Raw genomic sequence first — 11,968 nt, 5'->3', positions numbered from 1 at the left:
TTTTATTTCCAGTGCTTCACTGATCTAAAAATAATTTGAAATATACAGATAGTTCAACTCCTAGATAAAAAGTCCCTTAAAATGTGGATGTATATGCACTGTAAAGATATTAAAAGAATAGTCATAGCAAGATCACTGTTTAAAACAAAAAAAAAAAAAAAAAAAAAAAACAACTCAAAACAACCTATGAATCTACCAAAGGAGAATGATAACACATCTTATTGTATTTAATATGGAATCATTATTATTGTATATCATTAAATTAATGTCTGCATTATCATACATACAACATAGATGAACTCCACAGAGTATTTTTGTTGCTGTTTTGTTTTGTTAGGTAGTTGACATCTTTATTGTTTTGGAGGCCAGGAGCAGGTACTCAAGATCTCTGCGTGGGGCCGGCCGCTTCCTCTTCAGCATCACAGGCTCGGGCTGGATAGGATGGTGCTGGCTCTAAGAACAGTGGCATGTGCAGATCCGGGCTGCACTTGTTCTTGTGGGTCACCGCCCGGTTTTCACTGAGGCTGGCCTGGGCGATCTTGTAATGGTGATCCACTTGTCAGAGGTGGCAGGTTTTCTCTGGCCACATCTCTGTTTTGACCACCATTATACCTCTGCCTTCACCATAGGCTCCACGCCCACAGCCTTGTGGTGAATCAGCCTATAGTAGCAGAGTTGCCAGCCTTCGGATTATTGGGCTTCTTGCTATATAATGTCTACTTATTCCTCTTGATCAGGAAGCTGGAGCAGGTGTAGAGAACCATCCATTGCAGGTGGGTGGACATAGCTGCAGCTCCTCTTGCTTGGGCGCGGCTGGAGGCAGAAAGAACCACAAACATATTATTGATGAAAGAAGTCGAATAAAAAATAATATGAAATGTAGGATTCCATTTACACAAAATTTAAAACAGGTCAAAATATCTCTGGTGTTAGTAGTCAATTGTTAACCTCCGCACAGGGGAGCTACTGTCCTATGGCTTGATCTAGGTTCTGGTTACACACAGGTGAATATAATTTGTCAAAATTAATCAAGCTGTACTGATGTTTTGTGTTCTATTCTGTATGCAACTTACATTTCAGTATAAAATATACCTTCACTAGATTGATCTGAAGCCAATATGCAGATTGAGTAGATGTTAAAAGTGAGTAGTAGGATAATAGGTGTGTATATTATTTCTGAATAATGCCTAATTTAATATTAAATAAAGTACTTGTATTTTCATCTATGAAACATTGACTGCTACAGACATTTCCCCCTGACTGTAATCATGTAGCAAACAGAATAAAATATATGGAACTTTAGATATTGGGTGATAGGCACTGAATTTCTAGGATGTTTGGAATAAGGAAAATATTTAAGGTAAGCCCTGAATTTTTTCCAGCTTACTACACAGAATGAGTTTCCAGATCAAGAATAGGAAGTGAGATTCCCCAACGACTTCAGGTCTCAATGACTTACAAGAGAGTTGGATTTGGGGAGGGAGAAGCAACTTAAATTCATGATACTGAATACAGATGAATACAGGAAGGTGAGAGGTTGAGAGAGAGGGAGAGATAGAGAAAGAAAGAGAGACCCACAGATCTTCAAAGAACTCCCTTAAGTTTTTGGCTGAGTGTTGAACAGCACATACAGGAAAGGAATATCCCTCCAAAAACATTAAAAAATAACAGTGGAAAGCAATAGCCCACAGACAATGCCCGGGGGAAAAACAGTTCATGTTTCTACCAACCAGAGTGGATAGACTTCAAAATGGATTAAATATGTGTAAATATACAAATGTATTAAATATACATAAAATGTCCAACATATCAATGGATATAATTTTCAGAAGAGTTTCAGTTTACTAGTGGGCCTAAATTAGGATTGGAATGAAGGCTACTCTGGACTCACCATAATTAAAGTTTAAATACAAGTTTTAGAGTAATTGAACTCATCTATAAGTAACTTAACTGTGTATCAGAACAAAGGTCATCACTCTCTAAAGTGATGATATAAAACAATATAAACATTTAAGGTAAATTAGTAATGTCCAACATTCAACTAGAAATTTCAAGCCATGCAAAGAAACAAGAGAAATGTGACGCATAATCAAGAGAAACATGAATCAATAGAAACAGACCAGAAATGACAAAAATGATGGAACTAGAAGGCTATAACTTTAAAATAGTTATTTTTTAGCCTACAATGTACTCAAGGATGGAAAGAAAAACATGAATTTCATCAGGAAAAGTTAGAATTATAAAACTGGAAATTATAGTGATAAAAAAAGTTAACTCTTAAATGAAATATATGCTAAAGAGGATAAGAAGAAAATTGAAAGCCATATGAAAGATCAATATAATTGAAAATAGTTATAAGATTATAAAAAATAAAGCACAGAGAAAATTATCTAAAAATAACTAACAGAACAATGAGCTATACAACTTTCTTTACCATATGAATGATAATGATTTTGTTCCAAAAAAGGTGTAAAAGGTGGAGCTATATAGGAAAATAATAACATAAAGTCTTCCAAATTTCTTTAAATTGTATCCAAACCCCAAGCATAAGAAAAACACTATAGCAAAACATGTTATTGTCAAACTGCTGAAAACCAACAATAAAAATAAGGTTTAAAACTAATTAAGACCAAAAAGATACCTTACATATAGGACTAATAAGAAAAAAAATTAAAATGCAGGCAGCCCAGGTGGCTCAGTGATTTAGCACCCCTTTGGCCCAGGGCATGATCCTGGAGACCCGGGATCGAGTCCCGCATTGGGCTCTCTGCATGGAGCCTGCTTCTCCCTCTGCCTGTGTCTCTGCTTCTCTCTCTCTGTCTCTGTGTCTGAGAGAGACATGAATAAATAAATAAAATCTTAAAAAAAAAGCAAGCTGAAGTTGATAAAGGACATAACCCAGATATAGAAATTTTTTAAAATACATAATTTTTGAAACAAACATAGCTTAAAATTAAAAAAAAATTAAAATTACTGATTAAATTAACAGAAAAGCTGACACAAGAACTTGCACAAATAACCACACAGATAATATTATAAGCTTTTTCAGAAATAATTTTTAGAAATAATTATTCCAATCTTATATAAGATAGGCTAAGTGATTTTGAGGAAGCATGATCAACTCTTCTCAATATAAGAGGGTAGTAAAATTTTGCCTTCCAAGCAAGATCAGATAGGTTGGTTATGTTTTTTCTACTCAGGAAAAATGAGCTCCTATGTGGGTTAACACATGCAGATTGGCTGGAAAGCTTGGGCCTGCTTGGAACAACATTATTATTTTAAAGAGATGAGATCCAGAAAGAATCTATTACCATCTATGAATTGGAGAGATAAATCCTAAATTCCTGAGAGAAAGGGACAGGAAGAAGAGAAAAAAAAATTACATTTATTGAGATGTTAAAAATCTTACTTATTACCATAGAATCAATTAGTTTAATAGCTGGAGCTTGAGCCTATATATGATATATTATACTCTTTTTAATTCCTAATCCAGTTGACATCATTACTAGATTTTAAGCTTGAAAAGGTTATTTATTTGTGGGTTAAATTATGAGTTGAGGGCAGCCCGGGTGGCTCAGCGGTTTAGCACCACCTTCTGCCCAGGGTGTGATCCTGGAGACCCAGGATCGAGTCCCACGTCAGGTTCCTTGCATGGAGCCTGCTTCTCCCTCTGCCTGTGTCTCTGCCTCTCTCTCTGTGTCTGTCATGAATAAATAAATAAAATTAAAAATAAATTAAAAATAAATTATGAATTGAACAGGTATTTATAAAGAACCCACTATGATACTTCAGGATGGAATTTTCTACTTTAAAGCAAACACTCCATTCAGGAAACATGTTGTTTTTTTTTTTTTTTTTTTTTCAAAGACACAAACATTGCTACTTTAAGAGCTTTTATATGTGTCTAAAGGAATAAAGCATCCCATTTCTAAGCAACCCATTAGTATTTGCAATTAATTAGCGTGAAGAATAATGAGGTGACTGAGACCAGAGTACCCTTGCCTTAATTGATTGCCTGAGTTCCTGGATTAATAAAATCCAATTATTTTCTTATGTAATTGGCACAAAGTTTATTTATATTTCCTTTTTAATAAGTTTGCTAATGGTATAGGAAAGTAAACAAACTACTCGTAAATGAATACCAAGTTCAATTAAATCTCCAGGCCTGACCAAATACCCCTGTATACAGATTATTTCAAAATCCTTGTTTATCTGTAGAACACACACCAACTTAATGGTACCCGCTACTCTGACTTGTGTGTTGAAGTGGGAGCAAGAAAGCATTATAGCTTTTTAAATAGAAGTGAAAGATCATAGCTTTCTAGAATTAGGGAAAGGCCAATCACACAGAAATCTCTAGTGTTTCAGAGACTGAACTTTAACTTAGAGACTAGAATAGAGTTGTTTCCGTGAGACTGATTTTAAGATGTCTCTCGAGTGACTCTAATGGTGCCTTCTGGAATCCTTTGCCAAATCAGTCCCTGTTCCTGCTGTGGCTTACTTGCCCTTATTGTCAGATTTGCATACCCCCCAGTCCTGCCTGGCTTGGGTTAGATCCTGTTGTACACACGCTCTAGATCCAAGTCTGACTCTCCAAACCACTTAGGACTGGCCCATCAATCGTATGCCTGGAATCATCTGAGTTAGGGGTACGCACCTTGGACATTTCCAAGCTCAGTGAGATTCATTCCTCATTGTATCTTTTCTCAGCCCCTCTTATTGGGGCTTCTGTAGCTTTATCCTATTTAATCTTTATTTCCACTGTTTTAAAAGAAATCCATGGGCAGCCCGGTGGTTCAGCAGTTTGGCACTGCCTTTGGCTCAGGATGTGTTTCTGGAGACCCGGGATGAGTCCCAAGTCGGGCTCCCTGCATGGAGCCTACTTCTCCCTCTGCCTGTGTCTCAGCCTCTCTCTCTCTCTCGTGTGTGTCTCTCATGAATAAATAAATAAAATCTTAAAAAGAAAAAAAAGAAAGAAAATCCCTCCTTCACCCCAAGCTATTTGGATGAGGCTTAAAAACATTTATAAGTACCTTATAAGATGTTTAAGACAATATGCTCTACAGGATAGGCACTGTGAGCCTAGGCAAATCTTAAAAATAGTTGGTGAATAATATATACTTGTTTATTTGAATTAAATGGATTACACTGCCATACTGGTATAATTATATTTGAGGACCATGCTGTACGTGACTTCAGTCTTAAACTTCTATTGTGTTGATGACTCGTCTATGTATATCTTTAGCTCACACCTCCCCCCAAAAGTTTAGGCTTGCATGTATGACTGTCTACTTGATGTCTCCAGTGTGATACACACCCACAACCAAGCTCCTGGTGATCACCAAAAGCCGAACTATCTCTATATCCTTTTCATCTCTGGTAACCGTCATTTCTACATCATAGTTGCTCAGACCAAAAATTTGAAAGGCAGTTCCTCCCCTGTCCTCTACCTGTCATCCAATCTTACAATCAATACTAACAATTTTCCCTTAAAATGAATCCAGATTTGAGCAATCTCTTGCCATCCCCTCCACTATGGCCCTGGTCCAAGACTCCAAGCCACCAAGCCACCATCTTACCTCATCTAAATTATTGCAGTAGTCTCTCTGCTTCCTCCCTCCTGCCTACATTCTCTTCTCAATAAAACAGGCAGGGGATGCCTGGGTGGCTCAGAGATTTACGCCTGCCTTCAGCCCTCGGGGTGATCCTGGGGTCCTAGGATCGAGTCCCACATCGGGCTCCCTGAATGGAGCCTGCTTCTCTCTCTATCTGTGTCTCTGCCTCTCTCTGTGTGTTTCACATGGATAAATTAATTAATTAATTAATTAATATTTTTAAAAATCAATAAAACAGGCAGAATGAGCCTGTTAAAACTTACATCTGCTCACATCACAAAAATCTGTATTTGCCTTTGCTTCTACTCAAGAGTATAAGTCACACTCTTTACAGTGCTTTATAAAGCCAACATACACTTTTTTTTTCCCCTATCACTCTGATTTCATTGCCTTTTTTTTTTTTTTTTTTTTTTTTTTTTTACATAACTTGACTGGCTTCAGTTTGGGAGTGTTTGTATTTCCTGATTTCTTGATTAGCTGAAATTCTAATTTATATGTGTAGGTAGTGCCCTCACTTCCTTTAGGTTTTTAGTTAAATGTCGCCTCCTCACTGTGTCTTTTTCTTATCATCCTATTTAAAATATTATCTATCCACTAGGATGCCCCATTCTCCTTCCCAGGCTTTATCTTGTTTGCTACATATTTGTCATAATCTAATGAGTGCATTCTGTATTTTATTTATAGATTTTATTTTCTGTTTTTCTCCCCTAAAATATCACTGCTAAGAGGCCAGGGATTTTTGCATTTTTGTTTCCAACCACATCCCCTTCTCCTACATAGATCTTGTCACATATAAATTGCTAAAAAATTACTTGTTGAGGTAATGGCTGGGTATGACTGTGGTGGACAGACTTACTGTTACAATTCTCCATTCTCTCTGCCAGTAATAGGATTAGATTTCCATACTTTTTCCCATGTACCTTTCTGTATTCTCCCATTTTGGGGGTGAGGTGAGAAGAGTTGCCATTCCTCAACTAAGAGCTCGACCATCCAATTTGCTTCAGTCAATGGACTTATAGGAAACATAGTGTAAGTGCAGTCTTGAAAAGCACCTGAACAGTCATGCAGGCATCTCTGAACCTCTTCCATCACATGAGAACATACCCCAGGCCAGGCAGCCACACCAACTAAGATGAACAGCACTGTTCAGCTGAGCCCAGCTTACATCTAACTATTCCTAGGAAACTCTCAGATGCATGAGCTAAATAAACACATGTTGTTTAAAACTATAAGCCACTGGGCTGCCCGGGTGGCTCAGTGGTTTAGCACCGCCGTTGGTCCAGGGCGAGATCCTGGAGACCCGGGATCGAGTCCCACGTCGGGCTCCCTGAGTGGAGCCTGTTTCTCCCTCTGCCTGTGTCTCTGCCTCTGTGTGTGTGTGTGTCTCTAATGAATAAATAAATAAAATCTTAAAAAATAAGCCACTAAGATTACAGGTGTTTGTTTTATAGTAACTTAAACAATGGGCTATAAAGCATATTTTTTTAGAGGTCATAAATGGTACAGTGGCTTCCTAATGAATTAACATGCTGCATTAAATGAAAAAAATCAAAACTGAATAAGTCATCTTTTATATTTTTACATAGTTATTGGGAAGCTCATTAAATTATAGGAATGTGCTTTAGCATAGATTTCAAAATATAAGCATTCTCTTCTCCCATAAGCTGTTCATTTATTACTTGGTTCTGTTTTTAATCTTTCTTTTTAAATAGAGTTTTTTTTTCCTGTTTTACATTAATTTATTTCAAATCTTTTTTTAATAAATAGGAGTTGTGTGAATTACCAATAATAGCAATTATTATAAAGTACAGTACTTAGTAGAATTTATATGTTGATGCAACATAAAACTTATTAATCTTATGGAGTACACATCCTAGCTTATATAACATTAAGAGGGTAAGTTCTATCATCTATTTTCTGTGTCTTCACAGCTTAGATCTTAGCTGAGTAGTGAAAGGTATAGGACTTCTGAAATGAAACTAAATATTTTACTGACCCTTAACTCATTAATTTTTGAGCTGGTTTCTATATCATGGTTGTTAAATTAGTTCCTATGATGATTCACATAATAACACATAAAGTCACTGCCTGGATATAGTAAGTTCTGAAATGAATAATAAATTGTAATATGAAGATTCTAAGTCACTTTTAGCTCTATTCATTTATCTGAAGGAGTTGCAAATTTTCCCAAAAATGCTGGCTTAAAATAACAGTTGGTGAAATGCTTCTAAAATGTTATATTACTCTCTAATTTCCACAATTAATTCATATCAATAATTACTATTCATTTATAAACATATCTCTCTGTGTGTCCATATGTTTTTATCAGTCTCTGTTTCCCTCTCTCTCTCTGTCTACACACACACACACACGTACACAAATTCACTTAGCAGAATATTAGTTTTTGAAATTTTCCCTTTTTGTCTCTTTTCAATTACAGCTAAGTATCCTGAATAAATCTTAGCAACATACACAGAATCATCCTTAACTGAATGTAGATGCCATCATTTCACTAATTATATCAGCAGACTAGACCTGTGCAGGTTTAGAAGAAAATTCAGTCAGGAATTAAAAATAAAGTTGAACCCAAAGACTACGTAGAAAAAACAGAGAAGTCAGTTGACTTTTTAAAATTTAGGAATAGAACTTATTTACTCATTAAGCTTTTTTAATTTGCTGTTTTGAACTTAGAGCTTTTATAAATTCAACTGAAGAGCTGTGAAAGAAAAGTGTAAAATCACTTTGTTTCTAAACCTTGATAAAGTTTGGACAGATCCTCTCAACTTATACTGGTCTATTTGCAGCACAGAGGTTAAATGTACTTGAGAATTTATATTATTCTTATCTGTGTGAGTACTGAGATCACATTTGTGAACTTTGGGGCAAGTAGAAATGAGACTGAATAAGTTCAGAGCTGAAGAATTGAACTGGAAATAGAATTAATCACCAAAGTATGATGACCAGAAATAAAACACAGATATCTAGATGAACCAAGTGAACTTGGCCTTGGTTCAAATTGGCAGAAGATAGAGATTCTTTGGTGGCTCAGCAGTTGAGCATCTGCCTTGAGCCCAGGGCATGATCCTGGGTTCCAGGATCAAGTCCCACATCTGGCTCCTTGAGGAGAGCCTGCTTCTCCCTCTGCCTGTGTCCCTGACTCTCTCTGTGTCGCTCATGAATAAATAAATTTAAAAATCTTAAAAAAAAACAAATTGGTAGAAGATAAATGATGTTAGGGGGTTCAAAATATCAGTGATACCCCAATTTGAAGGGTTTTTTTTCTGATTCCAAGTGATGTCTCTTTGGAGTAAGATCTCAACCCGTGGTTGAAGTTAAAGGATACATGATCGGAAATGTGTTCCACAGAATTTCAGTGTCCTACTCTGGTTCCTTGAGTTTATTATGGAAGAAATGCAGTCCTGGGGGGAAACTGGGCATTTAAGGGAAAACAAGATTTTATAAGATACAAAGGGACAAGAGCAATATGATTTGAGAAGGACAGGTTGTGAGAGAATTAACATGAGTTGGCTCATGTTCTTCATCAGAGCTTCTCTTTTAAATTCTTTTGTCAGTGCACATTTAATGGGCATCATTACTGGGCTCAATTCTAGGTGGCAATGTTGAACAACATGTCTGCCCTAAGTGTGATATCCATTGGAGGAAGATTGTCAAATAATTAGGTAATTATCATAGAATGTGACAGATACTTGTTCTTGATAATAGCAGTACCATCCGTATTATATCCCTTCTACTGTCAGGTGGAAACTCCTAAAAGACTCTTCATATCTACACCCAGAATTTACTCAGGAACAGGTTAGAATAGAGCTAATCTTGGAATGGTTTTATTTAGTAGCTTAAGTAAGTTGCTAACTGATTTAATCTTGAATGACCCCATTTATAAAATGGGTAACAGCATTAAGTCCCTGTACTTAGTGATTCTAAGTAACACTGCATTGAGAGAGATTAGTAGAGTGCCTGGCACATTTTAACTGTGCAATATTTATTAGGATTACTATTTATGATACTGTTATAACTAGTTATAACTCAACAAAACTATGGAAACAGGGGTTAGTGTATGACGGAAAATATTGTACATGAACTGTATGCAAAACCTGGAAGGTAAGAGTTAAAACCTCAAGAGGAGCTTACCATAATTCATGTGAATCTTTCACGCTGAAAAGCAAAACTAATATTCTTCATAACCTGATCACAAAAACATCAATAAGCATTTTACCATGGATTTGCATCCTTTCTAGCTTTATTTAACTCTAGATTGCATGAACTATGCAAGTTACCCCCAACCTCTTTTCCCTCATGAATAAATTCATTCCCTATTTAACTTTGCCTCACATGATACAGCGTATTACATTTTGGAAATGAGGTTCCAGAGTGTCACACAAATATAGAGCTCTAATGCTTTCTGATCACTCTAAACCCATGGTTAAAAAAATAATAATCCTAAATAGAGATAGACTGATAGTATGCTAGGAGATATTGCTGCTGCTAAGTTTAATAAAATATGATTGACATGCTTAGATTTATCATGGGAAGGATCACATTTTTATAACAATCCAAAATGACATGGAGCAAAATTTGCTGCCAGTGAGTGGAATGAGGAACACAATGCTCTGTGTTCTGAAGCAGAGCATTAGCAACCCAGCACTGGAATAGACAATGCTTGTTTGTCGCAGAGACTTCACACCTTCCTTCATGAGTGTGGCTTCCCAGGACCTGTCTCTATTATCTACACTGCTTTGGCTTCCGCTCTCTTCCTGCCACTCAGGCCATTACAACATTCGCCAGGAGGACATTTGTTCTTATTCCTAAAAGCTTTCAACTTGACAATTTGATTTTCAGAAAGATGACAGAAGGTTGAAATTCCCAAAGACTGGAAAACATTTGATAAGAGTTAGTTTGGAATGGAAAGGAAAGGTATTTTCCCCTTTTTAGCATTTACGTTTACCTAAGCATTCTTCTTTTTGCCTAAAGTAAATGAGAATTTAAAAGGGAAACACACACACACGTCCATAGAAGCATTATTCATAATAGCCCAAAAAAAGGGGAAAAAAACACCTAAGTTTCCATCAACGGATGAATGGTTAGATAAAACGTAGACTATCCACACACTGGGATATTATTAAGCAATAAAATAAATGAAATATTAGTACATGCTACCACCTAGGTAAACCTTGAAAACTTGCTATGTGAAATAAGCCAGCCATAAAAGACCACATATATTATGATTCTATTTATATGAAATGTCCAAAATAAGCTGATCTATAGGGACAAGAATAGATTAATGAAGGGAATAGAAGGGAAGGGAGAAGAAATGGGTAGGAAATATCAGAAGGGAGACAGAACATGAAGACTCCTAACTCTGGGAAACGAACTAAGGGTGGTGGAAGGGGAGGAGTGCAGGGGGTGGCGGTGAATGGGTGACGGGCACTGAGGAGGGCACTTGACGGGATGAGCACTGGGTGTTATTCTGTATGTTGGCAAATTGAACACCAATAGAAAATAAATTTATTATTTAAAAAAAAAGAATAGATTAATGATTGCCTAAGGCTGGAGGTGGGAGTGGAGTAAAAAACAAAGTGACTACTAATGAGCATGGGTACTGGGGAGTGAGGAGTAATAAATGTTCCTAAATCGGTTATGGTGATAGTAGTACAACTCTGTAACTATACTAAAACCATTGAATTATATATTTTAATTAGTTAATTATATGGTAAATGAAATATTACTCAAGGAAGCTATTATTTAAAAAAGACACTGAAAATGAGAGCTAGCTCCGTGGGTTCCTTGTGAGGGTAAACAACAGCACCTTGTTTAATGGATAGATAGCAAATGATAGAGTATTTTTGACTTCTTCCCTAACTTTTCAGGATGTTTCCATAATGAAGTCTAAGATTAGAAAGCAGTGGTTATATTTTCTTAAGGCCCTGTAAACTTGGATTCAAGGCTTATGTTGAAATATATATATATATATATATATGCAACTAGCACATAATGGAAATTAAATTTTAATTACTTTTTCTGACTATGTTATTTGCTTGGACCATGCCCCAGTGAACCAGGTGCAAAGCAACTTTTTTTCCCCTCTCTTATGATTTTCTTAAAGTCTTAAAGGCTGGTTCCTATATTGATAAGAGTAATAATGTTTTTATTTTCCTATAGGCCATTCCTGAAAGCATGTATATAATTTTTTATGTTTTCTCCCATTTTGTTTAAATTAGATTTTTCTTTAATAAATCTATTGTAACTTTTATAATTTTACTATTTTATCTTCACATTACTTTTAAAAGTCAGTGTCTATAGTAAAGGGTTGCTCAAAATTATTCTGTAGTCTTAAA

The 11,968-nt window shown here is 36.0% G+C and overlaps 1 pseudogene; it reads right to left on the bottom strand.

Annotated features, from left to right (window-relative positions):
• Positions 1 to 333: 333 nt before the first annotated feature.
• On the bottom strand, positions 334 to 785 carry LOC111090835 (annotated as a pseudogene).
• Between the last annotated feature and the right edge of the window lie 11,183 nt (positions 786 to 11,968).

This window comes from Canis lupus, chromosome 18 (assembly GCF_011100685.1).
Source record: "Canis lupus familiaris isolate Mischka breed German Shepherd chromosome 18, alternate assembly UU_Cfam_GSD_1.0, whole genome shotgun sequence".
In the NCBI taxonomy this organism is placed as follows: domain Eukaryota; kingdom Metazoa; phylum Chordata; class Mammalia; order Carnivora; family Canidae; genus Canis; species Canis lupus.
The sequence above is the reverse complement of the archived record's forward strand: the minus strand, read 5'-3'. Positions and strand labels throughout refer to the sequence as shown.